The sequence below is a fragment of the Erpetoichthys calabaricus genome, chromosome 4 (genome assembly GCF_900747795.2).
Source record: "Erpetoichthys calabaricus chromosome 4, fErpCal1.3, whole genome shotgun sequence".
Lineage (NCBI taxonomy): Eukaryota > Metazoa > Chordata > Cladistia > Polypteriformes > Polypteridae > Erpetoichthys > Erpetoichthys calabaricus.
Genome location: NC_041397.2, coordinates 222,481,378 through 222,498,721, shown reverse-complemented (window position 1 = coordinate 222,498,721; position 17,344 = coordinate 222,481,378). Strand labels below are relative to the sequence as shown.

The following is a 17,344-nucleotide window of genomic DNA, read 5'->3' as shown; positions in this document are numbered from 1 at the left end:
AATTAAAAATGATCCATGCCAAGGAAGACTCATTCAAACACTAGACACCATCTTTACTACTAATGTTGTATACAGAGAAATATTCCAATAAAACATTACTCTATGCCAAACACTCTATTTTGTATTTATATAGGCATCATCCAAACCTGCACACTATTCTATATCTAATTCATACATCTCACTCTTTGTCATGCCCCAACGCCAGGGGTTGGCGAGCGAAGCGAGCAGGGGGCAGAGCCCCCTAGTAATTTTTCTAATGTACTAACAAAAAAGTTATAAAAAGTGCCTAGCCTACCAGAAGTAGGCTAGATTAAGCTAGGAGCATGGCGGCGCGCATGGTCACAGCGGCTCAGGGCTCTCCTTTTCAGTGCACTTTTTTGTTGTTTTTGTACTTTTTTTTCTTGCTTGTTTGTGCACGATCGGTTCAGCGAACATCCGCTACACCCGTCAGAACCTTATAGACATCGGTGTCCAGAGCCAGACATCTGTTTGAAGTGTTTTTCATCACACGCACAACATCCCAGACATAGCGAGACCAGCGGGCTCTCAGTGGATTGTTGTCGGGTCTAGGAGACGACGCAGACAGAGGAGGGAAAGGAAGCAGAAGCGGGGCCGCAGATCCGGCGTTATGCTAAGGCTAAAGAAACAACCATACAAGCCCTATGCAGAACTTTTTTTTTTGCAACTTCTTTGCATCTTTTCGCACCATTTGTTTATTTGTTTATTTACTTGTTGTGTTCTACACATATGTCTGCACTGAAGGAGCTGCTTTTAATCTCATTGTACATGTGTATAGTGACAATAAAAGGCATTCTATTCTATTCTAGAAACAACAATTTCATACTGTACTCACCATTTAATTTGACATCTTTGGGCTGCAGGAAAGGAGGAGGAGGAGAATGAAATGGAAGGTGGTTGTTTAGAAGGAGCCTCCTTATGCAAATCTTTTCTTTGTAAAATTGACGAGATGGTGGATTTCGACATGCTGAACATATTAGCGTGATCATATTTCCACACAATTTCCTTCTTCGTTTCGATTGTGATCACTTTCTTTACCTTTGTTACCTTCTCTTCCTTCCTTAGCAATTATGTGTCTTGCTTGCATGGTCTTAGTGAATTTTATATATATAGGTAAATCACTCCAATGACCGAAATTACATCCACAAACACAAGTATCTGGGCTCCAACTGACGCTTACTAATGCTCTCGGTTGTTTGTTTACAATCGCGCAAGCGGATACACGTGACCACATTCGGGTCGTAACGCAAGATGTTGGTCGTAAATCAAAACAAAAATTTTGCTCGTAAATCAGTTGTTCGCATGTCAGGCCGGTCGTATATCAAGGGTCGACTGTATATCAACTTCATGCTAAAACTTCCTGCAGATTTTGATAGCACAGTACCACCACGACAATCATGAGACACTTTCTGTTGTTGCTGAGTGATCATTCTAAGACCACCCCCCACCGCCTTTTGGCTATACTCCTTGAGAATGCACAGGTGATTACAAGCAGCAGGTTCTGTTGCTCAACTACATAACCAGCTGCTAATCTAGCTCCTTAGCTGTGATTCAGCTCTTTGCACATCTGCATGAACTGCTGGTTACATTCTCATTTGTCTTAACAGGAAGTATAACATTACAGCTTCTTCATAGATCATCGGGTCTCACAGCTAATCGGTTAGAATGGCACGGAATGGCATTCAATTAGGAAAAAAAGGCAGTCATTTTTGGAGATGTGTGTGTATATACTATATATATATATATATATATATATATATATATATATATATATATACATACACACACACACTAGACAAAGAGCCCGTTTCGACAACATAAGATGAAATGAGCACGAGTTTGTGTCCGCAGTGTATATAGTAATAAGTATAATAAGCACCACAAACCTGATATAGGTGTATTGAATGAATGCGTAATTGAATCAGAATGCGTAATTAGGCCTCGAGCTGTAGTCGAAATTGCCTTTCAGGCTAGAGCTTTAATTGAAGTCGCCTTTCTCTTTGAATTTTTGCGGCCGTAAATCCGCCGCCTGCCGCGATGTTGGGGTTGGATGTCGGTATCGTAAGGTTATTCGGGCAGCTGCGCAGAAGGCAACTGCGCATTCGGCTTCGGACAGACGTGAGTGAGTGAGGAGGCAGGCGAATTATGTATTAAGATATATATATATATATATATATATATATATATATATATACATATATATATATACATATATATTATATATATATATATATATACACACATACATACACACAGTGGGGCAAAAAAGTATTTAGTCAGCCACCAATTGTGCAAGTTCTCCCGCTTAAAAAGATGAGGGGCCTGTAATTTTCATCATAGGTATACCTCAACTATGAGAGACAAAATGAGAAAAAAAAATCCAGAAAATCACATTGTCTGATTTTTGAAGAATTTATTTGCAAATTATGGTGGAAAAAAAGTATTTGGTCAATAACAAAAGTTCATCTCAATACTTTGTTATATACCCTTTGTTGGTAATGACAGAGGTCAAACATTTTCTGTAAGTCTTCACAAGGTTTTCACACTCTGTTGCTGGTATTTTGGCCAATTCCTCCATGCAGATCTCCTCTAGAGCAGTGATGTTTTGGGGCTCTCGCTGGGCAACACGGACTTTCAACTCCCTCCAAAGATTTTCTATGGGGTTGAGATCTGGAGACTGGCTAGGCCACTCCAGGACCTTGAAATGCTTCTTACGAAGCCACTCCTTCGTTACCCGGGCGGTGTGTTTGGGATCATTGTCACGCTGAAAGATCCAGCCACGTTTCATCTTCAATGCCCTTGCTGATGGAAGGAGGTTTTCACTCAAAATCTGATGAAACATGGCCCCATTCATTCTTTCCTTTACACGGATCAGTCGTCCTGCTCCCTTTGCAGAAAAACAGCCCCAAAGCATGATGTTTCCACTCCCATGCTTTACAGTAGGTATGGTGTTCTTTGGGTGCAACTCAGCATTCTTTCTCCTCCAAACACGACGAGTTTTTTTCATCTGACCATATGACATTCTCCCAATCATCTTCTGGATTATCCAAATGCTCTCTAGCAGACTTCAGACGGGCCTGCACATGTACTGGCTTAAGCAGGGGGACACGTCTGGCACTGCAGGATTTGAGTCCCTAGCGGCATAGTGTGTTACTGATGGTAGCCTTTGTTACTTTGGTCCCAGCTCTCTGCAGGTCATTCACTAGGTTCCCCCGTGTGGTTCTGGGATTTTTGTTCACCGTTCTTGTGATCATTTTGACCCCACGGGGTGAGATCTTGCGTGGAGCCCCAGATCGAGGGAGATTATCAGTGGTCTTGTATGTCTTCCATTTTCTAATAATTGCTCCCACAGTTGATTTCTTCACACCAAGCTGCTTACCTATTGCAGAGTCAGTCTTCCCAGCCTGGTGCAGGTCTACAATTTTGTTTCTGGTGTCCTTTGACAGCTCTTTGGTCTTGGCCATAGTGGAGTTTGGAGTGTGACTGTTTGAGGTTGTGGACAGGTGTCTTTTATATTGATAACGAGTTCAAACAGGTGCCATTAATACAGGTAACGAGTGGAGGACAGAGGAGCCTCTTACAGAAGAAGTTACAGGCCTGTGAGAGCAAGAAATCTTGCTTGTTTGTAGGTGACCAAATACTTATTTTCCACCATAATTTGCAAATAAATTCTTTAAAAACCAGACAATGTGATTTTCTGGATTTTTTTTCTCATTTTGTCTCTCATAGTTGAGGTATACCTATGATGAAAATTACAGGCCTCTCTCATCTTTTTAAGTGGAAGAACTTGCACAATTGGTGGCTGACTAAATACTTTTTTGCCCCACTATATATTATATCTATCCCCCACACACAAAGTCAGTATACACTCAGAAATGTTCATGTTTTTCATAGAAATCGATTCATTAAATAAGATAAGTACATCAGTGTCTATTAGTTTGAGAAACAAATGCATTACAGGCCCTCATTTGGCTTCCTCCTTAAATACATGCTAAATATTTGCATCATCTGCAACAGAGAAAAGATGAATCCAGGTTACTGACCATAATACTCTTTTCTAGTCATCTTCCTTCCAATGTCTGTGCTTTATTGGTCATTTTAACCTTTTCTTTTTATTTACCAGTTCAGATATTTTCTTTGAAAAAGAACAGAGATAAACAAGATGCAGAAAGCCACCAACTTTTGGTCAGCTTGATTTCTGAGTTTCACCTAGTATCACAACATGTTATCAAAAAACAAGTTGATGAGTCTTTACGAAGGCACCCTGGGGAGAGAAACTGACAGCTAAAACTCAATCATGACCAAACATAATGGATGAAATAACCTACCTATATAAGCAGGTGATGGATCTGTAACTGGAAGGGACCTAGAACCAACTCATCAGAGGCAATGACCTCCCATTAAACTTGAGAGCAGAAAACTGACACACTCTCTTGAGAGGAAGAAAACACTTTTGGTCTGAAATCTATTCTCAGTACAACCTAGGAGAAGCTGGGCATCCTGAGCTAACTCTAAGATCTACTCCCTAAACCTCAAGCTCTATGGCAGTGACAGCTGAAAATATGAGTATACTTTAAGTAGGGAACTTAAGTATCTAATCTCTTGTGCAAAAAACAGTTGAAATTATCTCTATTAAGTAGCAGAAGACCTGGCAAAGCACCTAATGGTGAGACGATGAAGGCAACAACACACCATGGACAAATTACCACATGGCCAACATATAGTACACTATGCTATAAGCAAAATTCTTCAATTGAATCCAGAGCAATGACATACAGCACCAAATGGCATTGGACATGATACATCGTGTCACAAAACGGTTTATCTGTGCCCAGATAAACTGGATAGCTAAAAAGCTAGTAATCAGCAAACCCCTTCTGTATTAAACAGTATATCTGCCTTATTTTATGTCAATATATTAAAGCTGTAGTCACTATTACTGGCAATTGTGCATTTTAGGTATATCATGTACATCATCTTCTGGAATAATTATAAATGTGTCAATTTAATCATCAGAATATTTTACAAGGATGTCCAGCAAAACGTTTTCTGTTCACCTTACATGCTATTTTTATTTTCTTACCACAAAAGAAAAAGACAGACAGACTTGGGGCCTCATGTATAAACAGTGCGTACGCACACAAATGTTGTGTACGCTCGTTTCCATGCTCACATCGTGATGTATAAAATTTAAACTTAGTGTAAAGCTACGCACATTGTCACGCCAGCTCAAACCATTCCGTATGCAAGTTTTTGGCTTGGTTTTGCAAACTGGCGTCACCCAGCATCTAAGCAGTGCTACTATTCCTGTGTGGTTTCCCTTTATTTTTCAGATTCACATCCAAGACACAGCTTTATCAAATACACTGAAATTAACCGCATATCATTTTCTAGTTTAAGGCATCTGATCGTAATCAGCCTGTAACCACACAATGGTGCACGGAATGGGCAAACTATTACAAATACCATAGCTACTTTAGCATTGTTACACTCAGTGCACCACTCAAGAGTATTTTAACCCACTGTATCTGAGTGTGGAATCACAACTATACAGCAGTTGATCGGAAAGCTCTGGCGCAGGTTGTGTCAAGAGCTTCTAATACACGCTGCCTCAACTATGGGCACAGTGTACTTGAACTTCTTCCATTCGGCAAACGTTTCAGAGGCTTTCCTGTAAGGACCTTGCAGTTCAGAAACAGTTTCATCCCAAGAGCTATAAACGCATTCAGTCAGTCCATCACATGCTCCCAGCAGAACTGTGTGTTACTTATAACTATAATTACCTCACTGTAAACTTGCACTACAGTTGTAATATATGCACAACCCAAGTCACTTATGCTTTCATATTGTATATTTTTCATTGTTATTACTATTGTATATTTTTTCATTGTTATTACTATTGTTGTTATTTTACCATTTTATATGAAAATAAGTTTCAACAAAAAAGATAACTATGGTATGTCTTTCATTTCTTAGGAACATCCATGTACTGGGGTGTTTTCCGAACAAAGATTTTTAGTGAAGCAGTATTTAGTTGTATGAAATTAAATCAAATGTGAAAACTGGCTGTGCAAAAATTTGGGTACCATTGTAATTTTGCTGATTTGAATGCATATAACTGCTCAATACTGATTACTTGTAACACCAAATTGGTTGGATTAGTTTGTTAAGCCTTGAACTTCATAGACAGGTGTGGCCAATCAGGAGAAAAGGTATTTAAGGTGGTCAATTGCAAGTTGTGATTCCCTTTGACTCTCCTCTGAAGAGTGACAGCATGGGATCCTCAAAGCAACTCTCACAAGATCTGAAAACAAAGACTGTTCAGTATCATGATTTAGGGGAAGACTATAAAAAGCTCTCTCAGAGGTTTAAACCGTCAGTTTCAACTGTAAGGAATCTAATCAGGAAATGGAAGGCCACAGGCACAGTTGCTGTTAAACCCAGGTCTGGCAGGCCAAGAAAAATACAGGAGCGGCATATGTGCAGGATTGTGAGAATGGTTACAGACAACCCACAGATCACCTCCAAAGACCTGCAAGAACATCTTGCTGCAGATGGTGTATCTGTACATCGTTCTACAATTCAGCGCAGTTTGCACAAAGAACATCTGTATGGCAGGGTGATGAGAAAGAAACCCTTTCTGCACTCATGCCACAAACAGAGTTACTTGTTGTATACAAATACTCATTTAGACAGGCCAGATTCATTTTGGAACAAAATGCTTTGGACTGATTCGGCAAAAATTGAGTTATTTGGTCATAACAAAAAGCGCTTTGCATGGCGGAAAAAGAACACTGCATTTCAAGAAAAACCCCTGCTACCTACTGTCAAATTTAGTGAAGGTTCCATCATGCTGTGGGGCTGTGTGGCTAGTTCAGGGACTGGGGCCCTTGTTAAAGTCGAAGGTTAGATGAATTCAACCCAATATCAACAAATTCTTCAGGATAATGTTCAAGCATCAGTCACAAAGTTGAAGTTATGCAGGGGTTGGATATTCCAACAAGACAATGACCCAAAACACAATTCAAAATCTACAAAGGCATTCATGCAGAGGGAGAAGTACAATGTTCTGGAATGGCCGTCACAGTCCCCTGACTTGAATATCATCGAAAATCTATGGGATGTTTTGAAGCAGGCTGTCCAGGCTTGGCAGCCATCAAATTTAACTGAACTGGATAGATTTTGTATGGAAGAATGGTCAAAAATACCTCCATCCAGAAACTCATCAAAGGCTATAGGAGGCGTCTAGAGGTAGATATATTTGCAAAAGGGGGCTCAACTAAGTACTGATGTAATATCTCTGTTGGGGTGCCCAAATTTATGCACCTGTCTAATTTTGTTATGATGCATATTGCATATTTTCTGTTAATCCTATAAACTTAATGTCACTGCTGAAATACTCCTTTTCCATAAGGCATGGCATCTATTAAAAAGGGAAGTTGCTACTTTGAAAGCTCAGCCAATGATAAACAAAAATCCAAAGAATTAAGAGGGGTTTCCAAACTTTTTCATATGACTTTATATATTATACAGATACATTTTTAACTTCATTTAAATAATGTATACTGTTAGTAAATAAATGTGTGCACCCCATTCAGGGATTGTTCCTGCCTCGCGCTGTATGCTTGCGCAACCCTGGATGGATAGATGGATGTAATAATTAAACACATACTACAAAGATATTTCAATGTTCCTTAAAAAGTTCTGAAGAACTGGCATTCTAAGCTAACAGATGGCTCGACATTTATTAAAGAGATGATTTTGTGGAGATTGGTCACTTAGAGAAAGAAAAAGGAGGCTAGGAATTGAGGTTTAGTACATTTTGAAAGACAGTACTGCTGCAATACATTATTTTATCAAGGGTCATGCATGGCACAGCAAGCATCTTGTGGGAGGCAGGAACAATCTGTGGATGGGGTACCAGCTTGTCACCAACACTGCACCACCATGCCCCCATGTTTAATACATGCTTTAGTCCCTATCATCATAAAAATGATATCAAGTATACATCTTAGTATTTAAATTATTCAGAGACCTGTAATATCATGAATGTTATGTATTCTGTGCCCTGTTGGGGTAAGAGAAAGCTCGTTTAAGAAGCACGTAGTGATTCACCCACATAGGGTACATAGAAGAACACATAGAATACGAAGCATTTAATGTGCTACTTTAGTTACGAAGTGATTTGAGAAAATAGTAAATCAAATGATTTTAAGATGAAGTTTATGATGTTCTACTTTAATGACAAAATAAACTATACATGATTAAAGTATAAATTTTGACATTCTCCCACCCCCCACATGTCCCTGATTATTTAATTTTCTCTGTACCCTAATACACTTCCATATGACACTCGGATGGTGGGCTACGACATGCCCTTTCATGGCGACTTTGATATCTGACCACTTCTTTTTTATTTCGGGCAATGTGTGACTTTCTGAACTTGAACTTTCGAGTTGCTCTATCACTCTATGTCACTCGATCAACTGTGTTTTGTTGTTTATACCACTGCTTAAACCAACAAATAGTATGTTTTTCTTTGCCTCCAACTGGTATTCGCTGAAATTCTTCCTAGCCGTGCTTTTGCCATTGTCTTTTCACAGAACGCTGAACTCAAGGGCTATTAGTACTGATTTGCAGATTCAAAGAGGCATAATTCTGGGAGGAGATGGGGTGGGACGGGGTGGCAGGCACTTGCACGTGCAACACATTTCATGCTGACCGGGATTTATGTAGCGGAAGAACGTGGAAGTTGACTTATTCATAGATTTACACATCTGGATTTTTTTTGTGCATACACACATTTCTGTTTTGTCCGTACGACATGTTTTAGTGTGAATTCTACACATGGCGTTATACAGGGGGCTTCTGGACACTATGAAAGGCATCCTTCTCTAATACTTGATGGCACAATCTTAAGGATGGTGGCCTCAAAAAGTTTCTTTTTCTATAAGCTTCTTATACCAGTGTGTTTTGGGACACTGTCTTGTTGGAGATCCTGAATCTTTGAGCCATACCTAATTTTCTGACATGGGTTTCATATTCTGCTCTAAAATGGAAAGGTTGTACTCTGATTTCACAATTCTCTTAATATATTCAAGACCTCTAGCAACCAAGGCAGGAAAGCAGCACCACAACATTTAATATCTGCTGCAGTATTTAACTGTAGGTAGGATTTACTTTTTTTTTTTTTTTTTTTTTATAAGCCTAATTTTGTATCTTATAAACAAATGACTGAAAAAGAGTTTTACATTGGTTTCATCTTTCCACAAAACATTTCCCCAAAAGGATGGTAGTTTGTCTTAATAGGTCTGGACAAAGATAAGTTATGCTTTTTTATGTTTGTCTTTCAATAGAAGGGTCCACCTTGGCTGTCAAAAAGTCCCCTTCTCAAGTCAAGTGTGTGGTAAATGGTACTGGTTGAAACCTTCACTCCAGATTTTACCACTACAGCTTTTTGGATATTTTACGTGGGTAGTTTTCAACCATTTAAAACTACCTTTAAAGACTTCTTTAATCAATACTTGTGAACAGCAAACATCTTAATAACACAGTGAACTGTTGACATAGTCATACCAAAGTCTCTTGGGTTGACCTTGAACCCTTTTGTATTTTTATGCTTGGTGGTGAAAGTTTTTCTCATCGTCTCAGAGGGCACTTGTCCTCAGCACTGTCAATAAGGGACAGGGAATGAAACTGACCTACCTCTTTTTAAACATTAAAGCCATTATTCATTTGTTAATTTTTGTCATGCAAGTACTAATAATTGTGTCATGGCAAATTTTTAGTTACTCTACAATTTCAATGCACATTTGCTTTAATAATTGTTACTGTTTGAACCTGTGTTGCTTTGAATCAAACTAATGAATGTATACAAACCAAAGCAACGAAAGGGCAGCACAAAGGGATAGTAAGACTAAAGTAAACAAAAAAAAACACATAATTTGTTTACTTACTGTTATACCTTAACACAAGGATGGGTACTGTGTTTTTTTAATGCTTAATTATTTCACCATTGTGAAAGTTCTTCCATGTTCAACTGTCCATGTTGTTTTAACTCTAAAATTCCATTCAGTAAAAAAGACTGACATTTCTTATGTGTTTTTTTTTTTTTAACATAAATGCACCTGCCTGTCTTTGTATAAACATTTTACTGTTTTGCTGCTGTTACTGAAATTACTGGAAGTTCTACCAATGTGAATTGCTGTTTGTGTTCTGAAAAGCAATCAGACAATAATCACTGAAAAAATTTCACACTTGTAGTCACTGCTTCAGATATTTTAGTCGTAGTTTGTGGAAAGCATCTGCCATAGGGCTATGAATGTGATGCAGAGACTGTTGGAGGACCTTGTATTACAGGAGATAATATGAGCAGCAAAGTTCAACAATGCTATAAAAATGACTAAAAAGCATTCAAAATTGATTTAGAATTCATACAAATAAATCAGAACTACTTCATCATACTACAGTTTTGAATAAATGCCTAACAACAAAACACAGTGAAAGCGAAATAAACTGCTTTTATTTGCTCAAAAACTATGTTATTAGTCATTTCTTAAAATATCTTTTATATAGTATCAAGTAGGAGTGCACAATATATTGGGAGAAACAAAACACTAGTACTGTATATTTGTATATCATTTTGATCACGGTTGAGAACATCTGGAAGCCATCTTTGTTACTTGTCACAAAAGAGATGGGGCGTGGTTGGGAGTGGTGCACTCCGTTACCTTCTGACACAGCACAGAACCGCAACCCTAACCGCAGCCATTTTTAAAATCGTATCCTTGGACTTTAAACAGGACCTCCACTGCCACACCTCCTTCTCTCCTAAATTGTTTTTACATCTGATCATGTCTTTGGACATTCAGAGGTGATTGCTACAGAAACCATCTTATGGTTATCTGTTCTACTTCAAACACTGATGGACAAACTAATGGTGAGAGAATGCGAGCACACACGTTGCTGCCACTCCTCCCTGTTAACAACAGTTTTCGTTAAAATTTGCATTGAACCTTGCACTTTTTGCAGTTCTTTCACTTTCTCTTACCATATGTATACTTCATGTGTGTAATTGTTTACTTTTTCATAATGAATTTGGATTTATTTTTATGGACCTTGCCTTGACTGAGTTTACAGTCTAAGGTACAACTGATTTGAATCTTTTTGTGGTTCACTGGATAAAGTTTCTTTTAATTGCCAGCTTCTGCCTGATGCCTGACTTGTGAATGTTTTTCTTCACATTGTGGAGATCTAGGATCTGAGAAGATTCTGTCTTCTTAATTAAAATGGATATACTGGATTGCCGTCAATGTCTTCTACAGTATACGTGCTTCAACTGGAGAAGTGAATTACTGTTCAAACCCACTGGGCTTACAGCAGTAAGGCGATCACCCCTGTAATACCCACGGTTATATGCATATGGTTATATGCTGGAACGTCCGAATTCTGGTAATTATCTTCATGCACATCTTATAATATCTCCTACTTTTTAATGGATCATCCTCCAGAGGCATCAGTCCATGCTTCTACCAGATTTTTTGCTGCGTTGCTATCTCCGCTCATTTGCACCACCCCACCTCACCAGTCTCACTTTCTCCCTGTGCAACGCTGCTTAAGTGTGCTCTGCTTCTGTCAGGTAAGTATTGGCCTTCTACTATGCTGAAATACTCTTATGACATACTCCTGCATATTAAACAGTTTGTCCAGCGCAAATGGTCAGAATGGAATGTCCTTTAAAAAAAAAAAAAAAACAAAAAAAAAAAAACAGGTATTGTGCAGCTCCAAAAATATGTACATCGTGGGTCAGGTTGCTGCCACTGCTGGGCTGCAAATGAAAAGTTCACTAGCAGCATTCGTTCTGGAATAAGCCGTCCTACTCGTGGCTTTAGAAAAGAGTGTCAGTGTGCCAAATTTGCAATATGCTAAAATAAACTCTGGTTATGGATCTGTGCACAATAACCCTCTTTAGCTAATACTACACTGTTTAACAGAAGATCTCTTAATGGCAAAGAATTGGTGCTATCAGAATTCATTACAGACTCCAACCTTTATATGATATGCTTAACAGAAACATGGAAACAGCCAAACAAACTTATGGAGGCGACACCATTTGGATACGTTTACTTCACAGAGTCTTGCCACTCGAGACAAAGAGGAGAGGTCGAAGTAATTGTTAGATCTGAGTTAAACTTCAAAAGAATCCCAATTGAATGTTCATTGTACTTGGAGTGTCTGGTTCTTAAACTAGTAATGAAATCTGGTCCTGTCTTACTTGTTCTTTTCTAATGTCCCCCAAAATAAAACAGGTCCTTCTTATCTGATCTGACTGAATTATTAACTCACTCAAGTTTCCTTTCCCAGGCAGACATTCCTCTTGGAGATTTCAACATCTGTATTGGCATTCCTATGTGTAAACTAAGAAATGTCCTTGCTGGACTGTTTTAACTGGTGCAATATGTCGATTGTCCTCCTCACTCTGGTGGTCATATATTAGACCTGATATGCACAACTGGCTTATCTTTTGGCAACACTTATAGCAGTGATATAACCCTCTCGGACCATAAAGCAGTCCTTTCACTATCTCTTTACCTCTCTCTGCTTTTACCTGTAATGTCAAATTTCTTTCAGAAACTTTAAAAATATCTGTCCCTCTATGCTTATTGGATCTATTTCTGATCTTTTTCTTTTTTCCATTATTCTATCTGCACAAGATAGTCTTTTTTTTTTCTACTATAACAACTGTTCACTCAGCACTAGATAAAACAGCTACTTTAAAAAAAAATAAGGAGGTTTCCTTTAAGCATTCAGCTCCATGGTACAACTCAGAATTATGGTCTATGAAAGCAGCTGGCCAATGCCTTCAGAGAATGTCACACAAGACTGGCTACACTGTGCTTTTCCAGGCTTTCTCTGACCATCAAAGGGCTTATAGAGATGCAGAAACTACAGCTAAGAACATGCATTATGGCAGAAAAACAAAGTGGCCATGATAACCCATGTGTGTTGTTTTCTGTAGTTAGTAAACGACTTCAACCTGCATTTAGCTTAATTACCTCCTCTACTGAAGTCTGTGAAAAATTCCTCCACTTTTTCTGTGATAAAACAAAAAAATCTAAATAATGCAACAAACATAAATCCATCATCCATGTATGTCTTTTTTCTGTCTTCCCACTCCATCCAGCTCTTTTTCTAAATTTCCACTAATCACATCTGTACTTGTTAATGATCTGCTTTGTAAGACAAGTCTAACTACTTGTGTACTGAACTCCATCCCCACCACACTGCTTCAATCCTGCCTTCATGACATTATCCCAACTGTTACAATAATAATAAATACATCCCTTGACATTGGCACTAATCTGCTTTGGGCAACTTATGATTTGCTTATAACAGTAGAATCTGGACAAACTAGCATATTAATTCTGTTAGAACTCAGTGCAACATTTGACACTGTCAAACATGACATTCTACTGTCCAGAGTTTAAATCATTCTGGGTATCTCTGCAACTGCACTCCAGTCGTTAAAAAGTCCTATCTGACTAATAGGCAAGGGTTTGTGACTCTTGGCAACAGCAGGTCCAGCTCAGCACCAGTCAAACAAGGAGTCCCTCAGAGCTCTGTCCTCGGCTCTCTGCTCTTCTGTATCTATATGCCTCCCCTTGGCAATATTATTCTTAGTTGTAGACTGGGTTATTCGTTTTATGCAGATGATACTCTACTTCAACATTAAAAGTGAGCTTTCTCAGCTGACAACTTGTCTTAGTGAAAGTAAAACCGGATGGATGTCATGAATGGTCCGTGGTGACTTCTTAAATAAATAATCACATCCCCTTAAAGGTGCAGGACTCCAATCGGGTACGGGTATACGCGACTGCATTTTGATCTACAGTTAATTGAGGTGCAGGCTGATCATGCCACACACATGTGCATAGGAGGGCAGATCAGTCTGGTTCCTCAATGGGGCAGACGGAAGAGGACAGCAGGATCAAGCAAGAGCCGGTGTGATAAGAAGGAAGCAGGCATATGGGAATGGAGCGTGTGGCCGGCACTCAAGCGGGCTGAAGGTTGCTCCTAATGAGCAGCCAGGGAGTAGGTGCAAAACAATACTCTGGAAGACTCTCCCCACAAGGATGGAGATGGCAATGGAAGACAAAAGGGTGAAGGTTCGGTGGTGCCAGGTGGATTGCCATGGGATAGGCGGCAGGGACATGAGCAGGACTGGAGTTTGTCTGTGCCTGTAGGATAAAGTCTCTCTGTGCTGCGAGATCTGAATAGAATAAGCCAGAGAGATGCCAGTTTAAAAGGGAAGCACCGGGGACTGATTTTAAATAGAAGATTCCTGCCATATTTTAACATTGTTTTTAAGGATATTTATTGGATTTTAACTTCCACTGACACTAGCTTTTATGGATGATTTACTTATGGACTGATGATGGACTGCACTTTGTTTTTGAACATTGAATGTTTTTGGATTTTAATAAAAGCACCGGTTCACTTTTGCACCTATCCCTTGGCTGGATGTGCATGTGTCCTCACCTGCTAAGGTAATCTCTGGTACGGTATTGATGGTGGCAGGTTCAAGAGGCTCCCAAACAAGGAGTGAAAGTATAGAGCTGACCTGCACCATCACAATGGACCATTACACTTTAAAATTAAATTACAACAAAACTGAATTCCTGAAAATTAGCGCTAAAGCACAACTTAAGAAAATTAGCCCCTCTTTAATCACTCGTGACGACGATCTCATTAGACCTTCTTCTAATGCACAGAATCTTGGGAGTCATCTTTGATTCGTCCCTCTTTTATTCCACTCACATAAACCACATTAAGAAACTTTCTTACTTCTACCTCTGTAACATAATCCATTGTTCACTCAATCCTCTCCTTTTCTAATGCTGAGAAACATGTCAATGTTTTTATCACATCCCACTTTAATTATTGTAACTCCCTACTGATACATGCCCTTCAAATCTTACATCACAACTCCAGCTGATTCAAAACTCTGCTACAAGAGTCCTTACATGAACAAGCAACAGTGAGCACATAACACCCATCCTGATTTGCTTTCACTGGCTCCCTGTGTCTAACAGATCTGAATATAAAATTCTATTAATAACCTACAAAGCTTTAAATGGCCTTGCACCAGACTGCATTAGTGATTTTTCTCCATTACTATGCTCCTGTTCGCCCACTAAGGTCCTCTAATTCTGGTAATCTTGTTGTACCTCACACTAACTTGCACTCTATAGGTGACAGGACCTTCAGCCATATGGTCCCCAAACTTTGGAATGACCTCCCTTAACTAATTAGATCAGCTGACTCAATTCATTCTTTCAAAAAACAACTTAAAACTCATCTGTTCAGGGAGGCTTTTAACTTAACATTCTGCCACTCTTTCAGTTTACCTCTCTGACCAGTTGCTCAGGATAATTTACTGTATGTGTGTCATATCACAAATTACATCATTTGTTCAGGCTTTTTCTTCTAGTATTGAATTTATTATTATACTCTGGTTTATTGTACTTTATTCTGTTTAATGCTTTGTATATCCTGTATTTATCAATTTTAATGTTCTACGCAGAAAATATTTGTATCCAATGTTACATACACCCTGCTGTTCTTTCTGAGACTGTGAAGAGCCTTGAGCATGGGAAAGTCACTACATAAATAAAATGCATCATTATTATATATTATAAAAAGGTAACAAGGTAGCACTGTATTAACCATTAAACAAAATAAGTACATACTTAGGGCACATGGGGAAATGGAGCACTACAGTGTTTTAAACAAGTAGGAGAAAATATTAAGTTTAAATGAAGTTTATAAGTAGGCAGCAATGCTTTTTTTAATGATTGTTTCTTCATTAAAGTTTCTTTTTAAAAAATGGTACCGACCATGTAATGGTACTGATTAATCAATGTAATTTTCGTATCACTTGACTTGCAGTCTGCTGTGTATGAAAGCAACCGAGACACCACAAGCCAATTTATGCTTAATTTTTAACTACATTGTAAATTGCTGTTAAAAAGTAAGTGTCTAATGTAGTCCTCTAACACATGTAATTGCATTATATTAATGCTATTACTTTTGTATGTGACTCATTTTTACAAAACTATTTAATAAACAAAAATGTAATATCTGACTCTTGGATGAAGTAAATAAAAAAAAAATTAGATTCAGTAAATGCTCCAACATTCATATCAGTGAAAATCGGTTGCTAAACACATCCATACATTGTCTAACCTTTTTTTTCTTCTATAGTCTATGTAGTATGCATTTTCAAAGATGGTCTTTTTAATATGTGCAACACAGTATATGTATTTTTTATTATTTTGCACAATATGAATCTTTTGAATATAAATTGACTAGCTCAGGTGACCAAGTTACTCTTTTAAAATACAATTTCACACCTACCTGGATATTCTGACCGTTTCTTCAGTTTACCCCACTGTCCAGGTGTTCAGTATGATTTGTATTTGTATGACAAATTCAGTTATTTGTTCAGGGTTTTCTTGTAGTATTTGTATTTGTGTATTTTATTGTGGTTTATTTTTATTCTATTTCATAGCTGTGTGTTTCCTATACAGTAGACCCCCGTGAAGTCGTGGTTCAGAGTTCGCAGCCTCAGTCATTCACGGATTTTTCCTTAGAACCTATCTAATAATTGTTAGTGGAAGCCGCAAATATCCGCAATTTTTATGGCTTTTTTCGTGGCAATACTGTACTATAGAGAGAACAGCAAGCAACTGTAGAGGAAAACGTGGCTTGGGATGGTGAAAATAGCCAATAGAATTTGAAACTGCAACTCCCAGCAGTCCCTGCAGTGGCTCTGATTTGTTTTCTGCTGAGGGTGCTGGGGCTGTTGGGGTCAAAGGATGTCAGCATGGCTTTTAAAAAGGGGGCTGGTGATCAAAAGCAAAAAAAAAAAAGGGTTTTTGTAATTTGTATTTCAAGTTCCTGTCTGTCTTCCTTCTGTTGGGTTACCTGTACTTATTCATATTGTCCTGGATCGTTTGCGTGGTTGGCGTCCGAATTGTCTGCCGTCTGGCTGTGTACATGAGGACTGTAAGTGGATTCATTACCATCCTGCAAAGAAAGGAGCGCTCCTGAACCCGTCCACTTGTCTTCACCATTTCAGGAACTACAGGTAGGACTATTTTTACATTCCCATTCAACATGCGGATCTCTGGACTATCTATTTTCATCATTTCATTTTATCCGTTGCCATTTCTCATGGACATTTTTCATGATTTACTGTGTGTTTTCTTTGTGCTTTGTTGTATTTAATGTGTAATCGCCATAAGGGGAACAGGGGTGGTATCGT

General features: G+C 38.6%; 1 protein-coding gene and 1 long non-coding RNA gene across 8 annotated transcripts in view; both read right to left on the bottom strand.

The window, feature by feature from the left end:
* fam168a (family with sequence similarity 168 member A) overlaps positions 1 to 17,344 on the bottom strand; it is a 193,489-nt gene that overhangs the window by 33,654 nt on the left and 142,491 nt on the right. The gene's annotated exons all lie outside the window — the stretch shown is intronic.
* On the bottom strand, positions 249 to 914 carry LOC127527634 (uncharacterized). The gene is made up of 2 exons (XR_007934822.1): positions 758 to 914; positions 249 to 685 (listed from the first exon to the last, which is right to left on the bottom strand). It is a non-coding gene; the product is annotated as an uncharacterized LOC127527634 (long non-coding RNA).